This window comes from Mus musculus, chromosome 4 (genome assembly GCF_000001635.26).
Source record: "Mus musculus strain C57BL/6J chromosome 4, GRCm38.p6 C57BL/6J".
NCBI lineage: Eukaryota > Metazoa > Chordata > Mammalia > Rodentia > Muridae > Mus > Mus musculus.
The window spans coordinates 11,662,818-11,680,014 of NC_000070.6; the positions used below are offsets into that span (position 1 = coordinate 11,662,818).

Genomic DNA, 17,197 nt, shown 5'->3' on the forward strand with positions numbered 1-17,197 from the left:
CTGCCATGGGGAGCCATGGAGATGGCCTTTGCCTGCAGAGCTGCCATCTAATCTCCTGCAGAAGACCTCTTTGCATTTCCAGCCATGACTGCCACCAAGATCAAGCCAAGCCTGCAGTGTCAAGCCAAGGACTCTCCCTGTGGAACCAGCTGGAGCTCCCCTTTTCCCTTCAGCCCTGGGTTAGATTCAGCCCATAGGGCCCCCACTCCATTCTCAGCTCTTCTGCAGCTTCCAGTGGTGCCTGGGTGTCCAAGAGCCTAAGAACCAGACTGCCCAGCCTCCTTGCAGGTCTGGGGACCGCTGAGCCAGCTCTGACTATCACTGTGTTTCCCCACCCCTGGAGCAGTGTCCTGGGGCTTCATTACTGCCCTGCGATGGCATGGGGTAAGAGTGGTCAACTCCCATGCCCTGCTTCCCCAAGCAGCCAAGGAGACACAGAACCCACAACCCTACATTTGGTGTCAGTCATCTGTTGCTGACTTAGCCCCCCAGATGTCCAGCATAGTCATTCTGGCTTATCTCAAAAATCCATATCAGTGCCATGCTTTCTAAAGTCAAGGCTGGCCCTTACAGCCTTCTATCTCCTACAGCTACTGCAGCACATCTTCTGAAGAGGCTTCCAAAGATGTTAGACTGTAACATGGACTGTCCAGAGTTCAGTCTAAAGGGACATCAGCTCATGCTTCTTGCTTGATTTTCTTTAGCTTGTTATCATAGCTTGGACTCCCTTATTAGTGAGTTTTCTGTAACTATAAGAAAATAGTAGGAGATAGTTGGCTTATAAGAAGAAAAGGTATGTTTTGGTTGACAGTTCTGGAAGCCCTACTTCACAGGCAAGTTGTCCCAGTGGTTTTCAGCCTGTGCTGAAGTAGAGTTAATGTGCTCACCTCAGGGAGGCTGGGAGAGAGGAAGAAGTGGTCAGTTCTGTTATTTCTTTCCGGGGTCTTAATGACTTAAAGACCTGCGCAAAGCTCCACCTCCCAAAGTTCCAGCACCTCCTTAGGGCACCGCCCCGAGGACCAAGTGGACCTTAGAAAATGACCAAGGCTGTAGCACTTCCATCCCAAATTTCAAGGGACTGTTTTCCTTTTTGGTAAGTGCTTAGATTTTTTCCCTATTGTTATAAAAAAATGCTCTCACAAAAAGCAATTTAAGGGAGAAAGTTTATTTCATCTCACAGTTCAAGGTACAGGCCATCGTGGTAGAGAAAGCAACATAGCAAGGCAGTGGGAGCTTGAAGCATCTGGGCATACTGTACACACAATAGGAAAAGGTTGGCTGGTGCTCAGTCTGCCTCTCTAGTTTATACTGTCCAGGGTCCTCTGCCCAGGGAAGACTCCCACCCACAGGAAAGATGGCTCTTCCCACATCAATTAACACTTTCAAGATTACCTCTCACAGGCATGCTTAGAGGTCCATCTTTTAGGTGACTCTAGTTTCTGTCAGGATGACAATTAATACTACCCATGGCAACTCTACCCTTTATCAGGTTGATCAACTCTACCCTTTATCAGGATGATACTCAAACATAGTGCAAGTCGTAACCTTCCACTCTTTTGTGGAGGCTTAGGACTACATTATAGTACAGAAAAGCATTCTGTTCAACTTTATTTAAAGTACCCAAAGTCTTTAACAATTCCAACACTTTAAAAGTCTCTTACCTGAGCTTTCTAAAAAATGAAATCCAAGCTTCACTTTCACAGCTTCACACAATGACCTCCCGGGGAACTCCATGAAGGGCCACCCCGACACACTCCTGGCATCATATTTATCTCCTGTTTCAATTCCTCTTAAATTATTCCTAAAAATAAAGAGAAGGAATTCTCTCAAATGCATTTCCCAAGTCCAGTGTTACCAAAACCATCAGAGTAAAGAGACAGCCTACAGAACAGGGGGGAATATATGAGCTATACATCCAACAGGATCAACCTCTAGAATACATAGAAACTCTAAAACGTAATAACAACTCAACTTATTGAAATGAAATATTTAAAGAGCTGGAAGAAGGGGTTTAAAGTTTTTAACATAATGATGACTATTTGTGAAGACTTATGCTGTGGTGGTTTGAATAAGAATGGATCCATTCGGTTCATATATTTAGATGTTTAGTCACCAGGGAGTGGCACTATTTGAAAAAATTAGAAGGATTGGGAGATGTGGATTTCATTGGAGACACCAAAATGCTGGAGGTGCCAGAACCATGGAATATATGCCAAGAAGAACTGCAGAATGTGTGAAGAACTATAAGACTCTAGGGAGCCTTAGCTTACAGGGGACCTCCTGAGTGAATCACATGGAGCCAGGATCGATGCAAAAAGCAAGAGGAATTTATTGTTCCAGTGCACTGGGGTGGTCCCAGACCCAAAGGAGAGGCGGCGACCCCCCAGCACCCATCCGATGAGTTTTTATATGGTTTCCAGGAGCAGAATAGAGCATCAGCAACTAGGCACAATATGACTGGCAGAACAGTGCAGCCTTTAAACTGATTGGTCTTTAGGGAATGAGGTAACTAGGACTTCCCCTGTCTGAAGGTGGGCAACAGTCCGTCCTGCTGAATGTGTCCCCACCTGCAGGTCAGTTCCTCCCTGTGGTCTGAGGAATGTTAATTAGCCTCTCCCTTCCGGTGGGGCAAGTGTTTCATGACCTTTCCAAAGTTCCTAAGCCGACCTTTTCAGAACCAGCCCCTCAAAAGAGAAGTATATTGCAGTTAGCAAAGCTGAAAGGAGTTGGAGAACTCTGTGGAGAGCTTTTGGGGCAACCTTCTAGGAATTTGGCAGGAATTTGACATTGAGCTAGAACAAGGTCATAGACTCAAGATGAACACAGCTGAGAAATGTGTTCTTTGTATCCTGATGGGTCTTGTTAAGACCCTGAATACAGTAATCTTGGGATCTTTGCTTATGCTTTCTTTGTTTCTTAACTACTCTGTTTATTCCCTGTTTGTTCCTTGACTACTTTGTTTATGCCTTAAGGACTGACCATATCTTTGTAGTACCTTGAATAATATAAGAGCAGACTGGAAAAGATTAAACCTGCTTCAGGCCTCAGCACTGGCTGGAGTCATGTTGTGGTGTTGTCTAATTGTCTTTTCTTTCTTTAATCCTCACTCCCTGTTGACTGACTGAGCTGGCTTGGTCTGAGCACTTTGACATCAGACATAGAAATGCAGAGTTTGGAGTTTGTTTGCCCAGCTGGTTTTAGTCCTTGCTTTGGTCCAGCATTTCCTCTCTTTTAGAATGGTAATGAATATTCTCTTTGAGATATGTAGTGTGTGTGTGTGTGAGTGTGTATTGTGTGTGTGTTCTGTATGTTGAAAGTATACAATCTGCTTTTTTATTTTGATTATATATGAAGTTACAGTTAAGAGGTTGTCATGAGTATCAGAATAATTTTGTATTTTGGACTTGTTGAGATTATGATAGACTATTTACAAGCATATGGGGACCAGGAAGTGAATATGGTGGTGGTTTAGATAAAAAGTAGCCCTCATAGGCTCACATATTTGAATGCTTAGAAGGATTAGGTATGACCTATTTGGCGGTGGGCTTTGAAGTTTCAAAAGCCCATGTCAGACTCAGACCCAATCTCCCCCCTAACCCCCCCTCTCCCTCTCTCTCCCCCCCCCCCTTATGGACCAGGATGTAACTCTCAACTACTGTTCCAGCACCATGTGTTCTGCCATGCTCCCACCATAATAATATTATACCAAACCTCTGAAACTTTGAACAAGCCCCCAATGGAATGATTTCTTTTATAAGACTTGCCTTGGTCAAAGTGTCTCTTCACAACAGGGCATAAGTGACCAGGACAAAAGCTTAACTTGATTTAGGAATAATACAAAATGTATACCTATCAACATTCCAAGGAGTTACACTCCTGTCTGTCTCATGGTTTTTATTATTTAACACATTCAATGGGTTATTAACTTACAGTTTATAAATTCTGCCTATTCTTGCAAGCTATTTGAACTCACTGGGCATACTTAACTTTTCTTCCTTAGTGTGGTCTTTGCTTTATATTCTTTGATATCAAATTTGATTATGTCCAACTAATAGATCAAAAACACAAATATAAGTAGAAAAAAAACTTTAAATTTTTTTTTGGGGGGGTGGGCAAAGAGGTGACTCTAAAATTAAAAGTGCTTGTTACTCATGCAAAGAATGGGTACAGTTCCCAGAAGCCACGTGGCAGCCTCTAACTACCCATAACTCTAGCTCCAGGGGATCTAACTCCCTCTCTGGCCTCTGAAGGCACCAGGCACACCACAAATGGTATACAGACAGTACATACAGGCAAAACACTCATATGCATAAAATAAAATTTTAAGTCTAAAAATAAATAAATAAATAATAAAGTAAATGAGCAAAACTTTTTCCCCCCACTTTTTGTTCTTCAAGGCTACTTGAGTTTAAAGGTTGTAATACTCCTCAGTTGTAATACTCAACAACAGAAGCATAAGGAAAACCATCTATTCCTGTAGAGTGTTTATAAAGTTAGCTTTGTGTTTAAATATTAATACTCTACAATGTGTAGGGTTGTGGGTCCCTCGTCCCCTTTGCCACAGGGCATGATGGCTTGGGGAGGAGGAACACAGGGAGTTTGACTGCACATGTCCCACACCGCTGCTGCTGGGGTGAGTGCTGGGCTGTAGGGAAACCCTGAGACACTGCTCCAGAGGGGGAAAGCCCAGGCTGAGATGTGGGAAAGCTGGAGCTGGGTCCCTGGACCAGGCCCGTGGGTTTCTCAGATCCTTGGATATCCAGGCACTGCAGGAAGTCACAGAAGAGCTGAGAATAGAGTTGGGTCAGAGAGCTAGGTCTAACCCAGAGCCAGGGTGGTGAGGTGGCTAGGGTTCTGCCTGGTCCCACAGTGATTGTCCTTGGCTTGAAGGTGGCAGGCTTTGTAGCAGTTGTGGCTGGGAGTGCAAAGAGACCTTCTACAGGAGACTAGACATTAGCTCTATAGATGAAGATCTTCTCCATGGCTTCCCACAGCGGATCCCAATGAAAAGATACAGTCTGTGGTTCCAAATTATTTATTGTCATCATGGAAAGTGGATTGGTAAAACTACACCCCACTTCTCAGGGTGGGCCTGAGATTAAATACCTTTTGCAGGGAGAAATGTCTAGGAAGGAAATTTTATTAGCAATGATCTCTGGGCCTCTAGGTACCTCATCAGCATGGAAATCTCTATCTTGAGCTTATGTGGTCACATCTCTTTTCCTATTGTCTTGGTCTGAGATGTTAGGGATGTTAGGGATGTTAGGAATGCCTCATCTACATGTGGAAGGGCTTGGGGCATTGCTCTTACATGACTGATGGCCACAAATCTATGTGGGGCTGTGGCTACGTGTCAGGGGACTGGTGCCTGGGAGCAAGTGAAGTCCCTACCATCCCTTCAGGGTCCTCAGGGGCTTCAAAGCCTTTAGCTCAACCATGGACCAGGCTACCTCTCATGGACCACTAACCCACAACAGTGTAGTTTCTTTCTGTTCCAAAGGGCTTGTAGCTAAGAGTTTCATTGTGTACGTTCTATGGGCATCATGGGAAGGAAACACCACTCAGGGAACCTCACTCCTCAAAATCCCATGATGTGAGCATGAATCCTGCTCACGAGACCGCAGCAACTCCCTGGAACTCAGTGCTTAGTTTTCTTACCTGTAAAGTGGAAACAATATGAATAAAGAATGAAATTAAGTACTACTTAGCACATCACACAGGAAGTTGTAAATCATCTGTTGCAATCCTCATTACATTAAAGATGAAGCCACAGTTTATATTCATGACTCCAACACTGCCTACTGTTCAGAATGCTCAGTAAAAATCTTAATGGAATTAGCTGTAGCTACTATAAAGGACGACAGGGTTATTGAGGCGGGAAAGACTTAAGCAAAAACAGTCAAAATGTTTAAAGGAAAGCTGGTAAGGAACCAGCTACATGGGTAACTAAGGATTTCCCTACAATTAGTCCATTTAAAAAAGGGTTTTTGTTCCTGAATTGGATTTGATTTGATTTGAGTCCCAGGTCGGGCACCTCCTGGCAGTATCTACTCTGTGAGACTTTAGGGCAGGCAAGTTGAAGCAGAACCCTCTGGGGTTTTGTCCTTCCCTAGAAGGAGCAGAAGGAGCCTCTCTGTCATTAGTCATGGGGGAGGGGTTAAGGGATTATTCCTGGCTTTGTAAACATCTCCAAAAGTGGCCACAGTCCAGCTGGTGATAGGAGGCTGTTGAGGAAAGAATTAGTCAGAAGACTGTCCCGCTACCTGAGACCACCAGTCTGTCACTGCCTTTCATAAGGATTAAACTGAAGCTCTTGGGGAGATATTTGTCTCCCTAGGGCCAGCTGTGGACCAGTTCAGAAAGCTTGAATTAAGAGAGTTTAAATCTAATCCTAATTCAGACACATGGTGTGTGACCATCTTTCTTCCTTCTACTTTTTTTTTTTTTTTTTTGGACAGGGTTTCTCTGTGTAGCCCTGGCTGTCCTGGAACTGACTCTGTAGACCATACTGGCCTCGAACTCAGAAATCTGCCTGTCTCTGCCTCCTAAGTGCTGAGATTAAAGGCGTGCGCCACCACTGCCCAGCATCCTTCTACTTTTTAAAGATTTATTTGTATTACTATTGTGTGTGCCTCACCTTACCTTACAGGTTGGAATTCAGGTTGTCAGGCTTGCAGCAAGCACCTTTTCCACCTTAGCCATCCCATCCTGCCAGCACCACAGAGGTAGGTTTTAATCTCAGTAGAGTAGAGCCGAAAGCCCCCCACCACACGGATGGGCCTCCTCCAGTCATATGCAGTCCTGAGTAAGACAAAAAGATCAGCCATCCTCCAAGAAAAAGAGGATTGTCCATCATCCTGTCTCTGGACCAAACCTACTACATCAGCTCTATTGTCTGAGGCAGTGGCTCTCAACCTCTGGTCTTGGACTCTTTGGGGCTGCACATCAGATATATATATTCATGACAGTAGGAATACTAAAGTTAGGAAGAAACAACGAAATAATTCCATAGCTGGGGTCCCCACAACAGGAGGAACTGTATTAAAGGGTCGCAGCATCAACAAGGCTGAGGACCACTGCTCTGAAGGCCTCAAGTATAGCACCAGCCCTATCTAGACCTATAGCCTGCTGACCTGCTTCACTGATAAGACTTGCCAATCAACAATGCACATTCAGTGTTGTGACAGAACACTGTTTAATCTGATGCACTCCTTAAGATTCACTCTTGTGTGCTACTCCAGGTCCTCCTGGGTTCTAACCTCATCTCTGGCAGTTACTTCCTCAGGATTCTCTGCTTCCAATCCACCCAGCCTTGATGCGCTGCCTGTAAATCATCCCCACTTCCATCCCAGCTCTCCATGCTGTAACTCTGTGTATGCTCATCCCCACCAAAGGCTTCGCCTTCCTACCTCCCTTCTCCATCTACAGACCCCACCTCTTCCCCAGTCTTCCTAACTTCTATATCGCCTAATCCCCACGTGCAAGTATGTGTGTACAGAATACAAACACACACACACACTCACTCATACTACACACACCACACACATACATGCCACACACACACACTACATATACATACCACACCACACACACACCATACATATTGCACACACTACACACACACACACACACACACACACACACACACACACATACACACATATATACCACACCTCACATACACAGACACACTACACACTGTGCATATACCATATATACACACATACAGAATACACATACATGCCACACACACTACACATACCACACCACACACACATACCATACACATGCCACACCACACACACATACACACAAACTATACACGTACCATAAATATACACACACCACACACACCCACACGACATACACATTATATACCACATATACAACCTACACACTATACACACATATCATACATACACACACACACACCACACTCACAGACACCACACCACACACCACACACACACATATACACCACACACCACATACATGCCACACACAACTATCAAAATCTATGAAGGACTAAGATTTTTCTCTACTTAAAAAGTACTGGTGTGGTGGTTTGAATGAGTGTACCCCCTATAGGCTCAGATGTCTGAATACTTGGTGGCCCTGTTTGGGTAGGATTAGGAAGGAAGAGGTATGTCACAGGAATATACTGGAGGAGGTATGTCACAGAAAGTGGACTTTGAGAATGTAAAGACTCGTGCCTCAGTACACTGTCCTTCCTTCCTGATTGAGGATCAAGATGTGAGCTCCCGGCTTGCTATTCTTGTCACCATGCCTGCTGCCTTTGCTCTGCCACCGTGGACTCTACCCATCTGGAGCCAGAAACCAAATAAATCCTTCACCCCATAAGTTGCCTTGGTCAAGGTGTTTTATCACAGTAATAGGAAAGTGACTTAGACAGATGGCTTGTCTTAACACAGTTCAAAGAGGCATGAGCAGGAGGCATGAAACTCTAGGGTCAGAAACAAAGACATTCACTACTGCAGCACAGAAGGCAGCCCCGTGAGCACCGTCTCTCTTGGGGAGGGTCTGCTATGAAGGGGCAGCTGATGCCTGCTCGTGCAGAGGAATTGTCTGACAGAAGGGGAAGCCAGTGTTTACAGAACTGGAGTCTTCTGCAATGAGCAGTGAGCATGCCTGCCCTCTGTTCCAGAAAGCAACATCACTGCTAACTTTCAAGACTACTCATCACAGAAACATCTCAAAAACAGCAGAAATTGGCCCCATGGTGATGTTCATCTCTAACTCTAGCTTTCAAGAGACTGAGGCAAGTTGATCACAAGTTGAAAGCCAACCCAAGCTACATAGAGAGTTAGAGAACAGGCTGGATGTTAAACTAAGACACAAAACAAACAAGCACACAAACAAAACAGTGCCAAGAAAAGTGCAGTCAGGGTCTCCTGATAAGACAAGCAGAACCTGGAGCAGCTGAGGCAGCATTCCCCAACCACTAGAAGAGAGAATCTGATACTTTAAAAATGGACTCTTGTGTTCAAATTTAGATAGACTACTACTCATACCAGCTGTGTGACTTTGAATGTATTTCTTACCCTCTCTGATCTGCTCTTCTCTCATCTAAAAAATATCCTAGCATCCACCAGAAATCACTGGTAGACAGAATTAATACATGCATACAGCTTAGCAGATTGCCCTGTACACAGTCACTGTCACTACTGTGGGCAGGATCTCATTGTCTAATCACAGAGTTTTGAAAGCCCAGCGTGGGCCACCTCTTGTGGAAGCCCTGACCCCTTCCTCAGTCTCCTTCCTGTTTCTCACCTAGCACAGGAGGAGGCAGGTCATCCACTGTGTTGTGTGTTCCATCTGGGGATGTTCTTTTCCTAAGTCTGGCCATTTCACTGTGTATAGAAGTACGCTTCGGTCTCCCCCAGCTCGATTGTTCTGTCCTGGAAGGGTCTCTCTCGGCATGTGATATTACACCTAATACACTGCAAAGGACATTAGCAGAAAGGTTATGCAGCCTAGGACAATAGAGACACCACCCTTCTCGAGAATTGAGGCCCCTGCATGCAGGCAGACAGCTGTTTGAAAAGAGCAATTCGGGGGACTAACTGAGCTGTGGAGGGTGAAGCCTGGCTGGCCTGCCACAGCCCAGCTGCTGCTAGCCTGCCTCCTTCATGTCTCTCCAGAGCTCACAGGAGGCACCCTCTGCAACTTAGAGAGAACCTGCTCCCTTGGCAAGGAAACAAAACCCTGGCTTCCAGAAGAAACTTGTTTGAAAAGAATTCATTGGCTCCAAGTTGTTTTGTGGTTGTCTGTTTGCAGGTTTGCTTGCTTGCTTGCATGCTTGCTTACTTGCTTTAAAAAAGCAACCCCTAGCAAGCCTATTTCAGGAACCACTGGAGAGGAAACGACAGTCCTGTAATTTTATGTCTTGCTCTGGGGCAGCACAGCGCATGTGCCTCTAACCTGCTGTAAACAGGGCACCGACTCACACTCTGCCTGGGCATTTTATTATTTAGTAACTGGCCAACAGTTGATTCATCCCAGATGTGCACTGTGCCATCTCTAGTCAGCCAAGAACAAATAGGCTGTCTAGGCTGTGTTCACCCGTGGGGCCAGGCCTCACATCAGCCCTATGCAGGCTGCGGCCCAACTGGGATTTTCGTCACAGGACTGGTTCTTTCGCAAAGCAAGCCTCACACTTAGCCAGTGCTGAGGAGAGCTGGCTCCGTGCCCACTCCTGTGCGAGTCTCTTCGCCCAGCTGTTGCCTGAAAAACTTTTCTTTTAAAGTCAAAGTACTATAAACTAGGGGCAACGGGTATAGCAAACAAATTGACAGGAGCCTTCCTGCAGAGTGGAAACCCTCCCTCCCTTCCCTCTGTCCCAAGACTCAGCTAGAATGGGAGGAGGTATATACAGCTGAAACAGCAGGAAACTTGCGGAAAGGAAGCAGGGTTCCTCTCATCTGCTGCTTTGCATGATCCGTTTCATAGCCTATGACAGATAGACTCAGAAATAAGCTTGAGTTCCCTGGACCCCTGAGAGAAGAATGAAAGACATCAGGGAATTGCTAACACCACCACACGGCTCTGAAACGTCAGCTTCCAGACCTCTCACACTGTGAGATATTTGTGGATCTGCCTGGCTCTTCCAGGACTCCCAGGTAATAGACTCAATGTCAAGCATCCATTCCACCAGCCTCAAGATCAAGGTTAGGGAGTCTTTCCTGGGGCCTGAGAGATAGGAAAGCGGGGCACAAGGGCTGCTGTAATCACTGATGGTCCTGCCCACTTACACAGGTCTTACTATGTGCCAGGCTCTTCACTTTTTTCCCCCTAACAACTGCATGAGGCAGACCCATTTAAAGTGTTGTTACTCTCAACGGTTCACAGATAGGAAAACTGAAGAGCGATTTTTTCACACCTGCCCAGGATCACTAAGCCAGTGCATGGCAAAGGCAGATGTGGTGGCCACCCCCACCCCCCAGGGCAGCATCAGAGCCGTTCTTTCCATTCCTTGGAGCATAGCAAGAGCTCTGGAAGGCAAACAGCTCACCAAGTGTGAACATGAGTAGGGAGAATTCAGTTGAACATTTCCCAGGAGGTGACTTCCAAGAGGCTCCTTTGCCCTTGTGCCAGTGTCTCACAGTCAAGATCACTGCATGTCCCTTCCACCTCGTGTCAAAGGCACTGAGAATTCACCAGGTGTTTCCTAGCACAGACAGGATCCCTGAAGTTACAGGCAAAATGTTTGGCTAAAGGATAAAGTCACTTTTAAAAAAAAATCTGTTATCCAAGAAAGTTACAAATCAGCCTGCTAGAGAAATCCATGAGATGCAGCCAGCCAGACTCCAACAGACTTTTAGCATCAACACAGAGACAGATGCCCTGTGTGGAGAAGAAAACAGAGACAGGATGTAAACCAGCTGCAGAAGTGGCTCTGGTGGATCTACACTTCAGGATGGGGGACTGGGCTCTGCAGGTAGCACGTGGCCTGGCCTGGATCCACCCATGTGAACTGAAGCCTGACTGTGCCCCCGGGTGTCTAAGTGAGGCTGCTGGATGTGGGAGGCACACTGCTCCTTTATGCTTAGCTGCCCCTCACTGTCACACTGCCCTGCCTTCTAAGCAGCCCTTCTGGCCCCTCCATGAAGGAACAGCCTGCCACTGTACCTCAGAATCTAGCATGGAAAAGATTCATGAAAAACAGTCAGCCCTCTCGACTATACATCCATTGATTCAACAAAATTCCAATGAAAAAGCATTTGGAAAAAAACAAGAGCAACTTGTCTGTACTGAGCAGGTACAGTCTGCCTTAGAGTCACTCCCCAAAAGTCCTACCATCACCGGACATTAGCACAACAGTCCCTAGTACTTACAACGCAGTTAAATATAACCTAGATATGATTTAAAGCACCCAAGCGAGATATCACCTGACGGCAGTTCGAAGTTTCAGAACTGCTCAGTACTTTTTCCTGGCTAAAACTCCCTCCCCCTGCCCCTGCCCCTGCCCCTCCCCCTCCCCTCCCTCCTCCCCCTCCCCCTCCCCTCCCCCCTCCCCCTCCTTCTCCTTCTCCTCCTTCTCCTTCTCCTTCTCCTTCTCCTTCTCCTTCTCCTTCTCCTTCTCCTTCTCCTTCTCCTTCTCCTTCTCCTTCTCCTTCTCCTTCTCCTTCTCCTCCTCCTTCTTCTTCTTCTGGTTTTTCGAGACAGGGTTTCTCTGTATAGCTCTGGCTGTCCTGGAACTCACTCTGTAGACCAGGCTGGCCTCAAACTCAGAAATCCACCTGCCTCTGCATCCCAAGTGCTGGGATTAAAGGCATGCGCCACCACGCCTGGCCTCCCCTGTTCTTCTTAAGTCCCTGTTCCGAGGCATCTTTAGGAGCTGCCTCTGCTCTCCTAAGGTTGCTGTTAGAGGGACCCAGCCACTATTTCAAGACTGATTTCATTTTTACCCTGATGAGCAACAACCATGTAAAGGCACCTATATGAGAAAGTATTTAATGTCCTAAAACGACCACAAGTTTGCCACTTCTAACTCTGCCTCATTGTCTACATGTAGAAAATGTTAATTTCTTTGTGAGTAGCTCTTGTTAATATAGAATATCTTGTCTCTCATTTAATCTCTTTTGTCCTTCACTGAAGTGAATGAAGTATCTGAAGTGAGTGTGGAGGAAGCATGCCAATGTGACACCACTTCCCATAAGGCACTTGAATATCTGTGACCTTGGCTACCTTGGGAGCCCTGCAACCCAATCCTTATGGATACTTACTGAAGGACTTTTGTTTACTGGTTGAAGACAAGGAATGAGTAAATGAGTGACTGGCACATCTTGAAGAACAGTCCTCAGATGCTCCATGAAGCGAGGTATAACCACCCAGCAGCCTTCTCCAGTGCTAGCCTGCAGCAGGCTTTCAAGCGGCAATAGGTAAGGCACCATCTTGTGCACCTGCTTCCAACAGGAGCTGCAGGGGAAAGGAGTTGAGGGTTCCCTCTGAGACACACACCTTCAAATACCCGAGCAAACCCACTGTTCTGCCATGCCAAGGCTGGTATCCCCCACGGGCTGGCAAGTGTTCTCCCAGCAGGAACTCGCTGCCATTGCCTATGCCGTCCTCCTTCAGCAAGCACATTCACTGGGCCATTAATCTTCTTCCAGCCAGCAGGGCGCATGCCAAGGACTTCTTGTAGCTCATGAGTCACAGTCTCCTGGTCCTTAAGCATGGGAACATCTCCAGAGGGGAGCAAGGGTTTGGGGGCCCGTGCCTTGAGGGGAACTCTACCAGAGGAGACACTGACCAAAGCAGCCTCCAGGAAGGACCTTGCCAGGCATGTGGGATGAAGTGGTCAGGAGCCCATGGAATTCTGAAGGACTGCCAGGGCCTGAAGGAAGTCAGAGTAGGCAGAAACTCAGGCACTGGCCTGGACTTGTTCTCACAAACATAGACTTGGCAGGGTCGTTGGGAAACATGAAAACATAAAACCCCCGAGAGATGATTCCACAAACTAGAAAATCTTGTTCTCATCTGTTCCTGCAGCCATGGGCAGGAAGGGCAGCAAAGCAGGACTCAGACAGCTGATGCAGAGGTCTCCACCTGTTAACCCCAGACATGCTTTCAAACATGCAGATAGCCGTAATCCAGCCTAAGTCAACCCACAGGTACTTCCTGAGCCCCCCATAGGTGGCAGAACTGCATTGCATGTGGCTACCTCAAGCTGACCAGATAGATGCCTTTTCTCCCGTGAAACCTTACAAGCCTATGCTCAGCTCCAGAACCTCAACTTAATATTCACATCACTTGGCCCAGGTGTGACACAGACAGGTCTGGATGGGAATTCATTTCCATTTCAAATGTTATTGTTTATCTAACTTCAGAGAGAGAGAGAGAGAGAGAAGAGGGAGAAGGAAAGGGAGAGAGACAGAGAGAGACAGAGATTACAATAATTCTAAGACATCTTCTGAGGGTCTTGGTTTCAATAAATAGAAAAGGAAAGTTCTTTAATCTCTGAGAACATGTCTTGCTTGCTTTCTGGGTTTTATATAGACAGAAACTCATTTGTAAGCAAGGAAAGGAAGCAAGACAGGGAAAAGCCCCCAGGTCACAGCCATTTGCAGACAGGGGACACTAAAACTGTCAAATTGTTCATCCTCTCTGCTCCATGCCAAACATGTGAAACCTGCCTAGGATATAAGACCTCCTCTAAAAAAAAAAAAAAAAAAAAAAGAAAGAAAGAAAGAAAGGAAGGAAAGAAGGAAGGGAGGAAGAAAGTTGGGCAATGGTGGCACACACCTTTAATCCCAGCACTTGGGAGGCAGAGGCAGGTGGACTTCTGAGTTCGAGGCCAGCCTGGTCTACAAAGTGAGTTCCAGGACAGCCAGGGCTACAGAGAGAAACTGTCTCGAGAAAAAAAAAAGAAAGAAGGAAAGAAAGAGAGAGAGAGAGAGAGACAGAAAGAAAGAAAGAAAGAAAGAAAGAAAGACAACCTCCTCTGCCTAGGAGAGGAAGAAAACTATTAAATGTTTAAAAGATCAGGTTTCCTTGAATAAGTACTCAAATCGTGCCGTCAAAATGACAGAGTCAGCCGGAAGATGCCTGTGAAAGAATGTCATAACTGATGTGGGGAGACCCATGTAATTTGGGGCAAGGATCCCAGAGTGTGCAAAACAGAAGGTGAGACAGACACTAGGAAGCAGTCATCACGATGCCATGACTGTGTGTCACGTGACCAGCGGCCTCAAGCCCATGAAGCCTTGCCTTCTGTACCTGAGTACATCTGTAGCTTGAACTGTGAGCCTGAACAAACTCTTTCTCCCTTAAGTTGCTTCCGTCAGAGTATTTATCACAGCAACAGGAAAAGAAACCAAGACAGAAATTGGTGCCAAGGAGTGGAGCCACTCTTATGATGTACCTACAGGGTTCTCAGGTGTGGAACCGTTTCATTGCTAACTTATAGGATGGTTTAGAACTCTAAGTTGGGAAAGCCCTTAAATGTTGGCAACAGAACTTACAGAGCCATTCTGGGGGGTGGGAGAGGGCTTAGGAGACAGGAATGCAAAGATAAATTAGGACATGAGAACCCAGCTCAAGTACTTCATAGGGAAACAAGGAATTTGTCATGAACTGGGCTAACGCTCATTCTTGTGATATTTTGACCAAGAATATGGCTTCATGTTGCCGGTATCTAGAATGAAGTTTAATTTAAAGATAAGGGACCAATTTGTTTGGCAGAGGATATTTCAGGAGAGGAGAGCGTCAGGCTGATACTGTTGTCTGTAATGGTGAGAGATCGAGACCACTGAGGAGAAATTCCCTCTGTAATCAGACAAGAAAGGGATCCTGGGAGGGAAACCTCACCTTTGGAGGCCCTATCTTATGAAGATCCAAATTAATTTAGAGGAAGAAAGTCTGGGCTGAAAGTGTTTGAAGGGCCAGCACATTGATGTTGCTGGTGGAGGCATGGCTGGTGGGGTCAGACTTCAGCCACAGCTGGCCATTAAGCTCGGCAGTAGGATCCATATGGTACTGGCTTCAAAAGCGTGTGAGACATAAGACAAGTGCATCAGAGCTTTGCTCCTTTAATTTAGATAGAAATTAAGCTCACGCAAGAGATAGGTGGACTAGAGTCTCTACAAAGAGGTCTTGAGAGGCCACTGTATGAGGCTGTGAAGATTAAGTCTAAGCTGCAGTGAAATTCCAGGATACTGGAGATGCCAGGACCATAGAACATCTACCAAAGAGAGCCTCAGGCACCGAGGGGGGCAGCTAGCTAGGAGAGAATCTGTGTGTGTCACAGATGTCAGAGCTGGAGGGGTGGCCCCAGCCAGCTGCATCACCAGACCTGAATGCTGGATACACAGCTACCCAATTTGTTGTCTTCCCTTCTGGATTTTGGTTTTGCTTTGGTATGGCTGGCTTGCTGCATGTTGTTGTTGTTGTTGTGCTTTGGATCTTTCATTTCAGAACAGGAATTTTTATTCTCTGCTGTTATATGTTGGAAATGTGTAACTTGATTTTTAACTTTTTTAAAAAGCTCAGGTAAGAGACTTTTAAAGTGTTGGAATTGTTAAAGACTTTGGGTACTTTTAAATAAAGTTGAACAGAATGCTTTTCTGTACTATAATGTAGTCCTAAGCCTCCACAAAAGAGTGGAAGGTTATGACTTGCACTATGTTTGAGTATCAACCTGATAAAGGGTAGAGTTGCCGTGGGTAGTATTAATTGTCATCCTGACAGAAACTAGAGTCACCTAAAAGATGGACCTCTAAGCATGCCTGTGAGAGGTAATCTTGAAAGTGTTAATTGATGTGGGAAGACCTGAACCTTGAACTGTGAGATGAAATAAACTTTCTCCCTTAAATTGCTTTTTGTGGGAGCATTTTTAGGAATAATTTAAGAGGAATTGAAACAGGAGATAAATATGATCAAAATACATTTTATGCTTGCTTGAAATACTCAAAGAATAAGTAAACAGTATATTAAAAAAGAAAAATTGGAATTAGTGTTTAAGTGTTTGGTAGGATTTAATAGTGAAGCCTTCTGGTCCTGGGCTTTTCTTTGGTGGGGAGTTCATTACTGACTGAATCTCATTACTTGTGGTTTGGCCTGGTCAAGTTCTTTATTTCCTCATGACTCAATCTTGGTAAGGTGTATGAGTTCAAGAATTTTTTCCATTTTTTGTAGGTTGTCATATTTGTTAGCATGTAGTTAATAATAGCCTGTAATAATCTTTTGTATTTTTGTCATGACAACTGCTAGTCACTCTTCTCATCTCTAATTTTATTTGAGTCGTTGCTCTTTTTAGTTTGACTATGGGTTTGCCATTGTTGTTTGACTTTGTTGGTGTTTGTATCAGTTTTTCAATCTATTCCGTGTATTTCTGTTCTAATAATAATTATTCCTAGCTTTATTTGGATTAAGTCAAAACCAAGTCAGGTTTTAGTTTTTGTTCCCCAGTTTCTTGCTATGTAGCAGTAGGTGATTTATTTAGAAGCCTTTTTTTCTCTGTAGGTATTGCTTGCTATAAATTTCCCTCAATTACTTCTTTTTCTGTGTGTTGAAGATTTTTATATTTATGTCTCTACTTTCATTGTTTTAAGAGTTTTGTTTTTTAATTTTACATTTTTGAGAATTTCATATACTAGTAGTATATTTACAACACTTCCTCCTTCCTCTCTTCCTTCCAAGTCCTCCCATATCCCAACCCCCAAATTCATGGCCTCTT

General features: G+C 45.2%; 1 long non-coding RNA gene across 5 annotated transcripts; it reads right to left on the reverse strand.

Moving 5' to 3' along the window:
• Positions 1–1,149: 1,149 nt before the first annotated feature.
• On the reverse strand, positions 1,150–13,361 carry Gm35884. 5 transcript variants are annotated; one of them, XR_390408.3, is made up of 5 exons: positions 13,274–13,361; positions 12,747–12,939; positions 9,292–9,461; positions 6,643–6,801; positions 4,404–5,658 (listed from the first exon to the last, which is right to left on the reverse strand). It is a non-coding gene; the product is annotated as a predicted gene, 35884 (long non-coding RNA). The 5 variants fall into 5 exon arrangements; XR_881129.1 differs by lacking the exon at positions 4,404–5,658 and adding an exon at positions 1,150–1,801 and having other exon boundaries at positions 12,747–13,361; XR_390407.3 differs by having other exon boundaries at positions 4,402–5,658; positions 9,292–9,453; positions 12,747–13,361.
• Between the last annotated feature and the right edge of the window lie 3,836 nt (positions 13,362–17,197).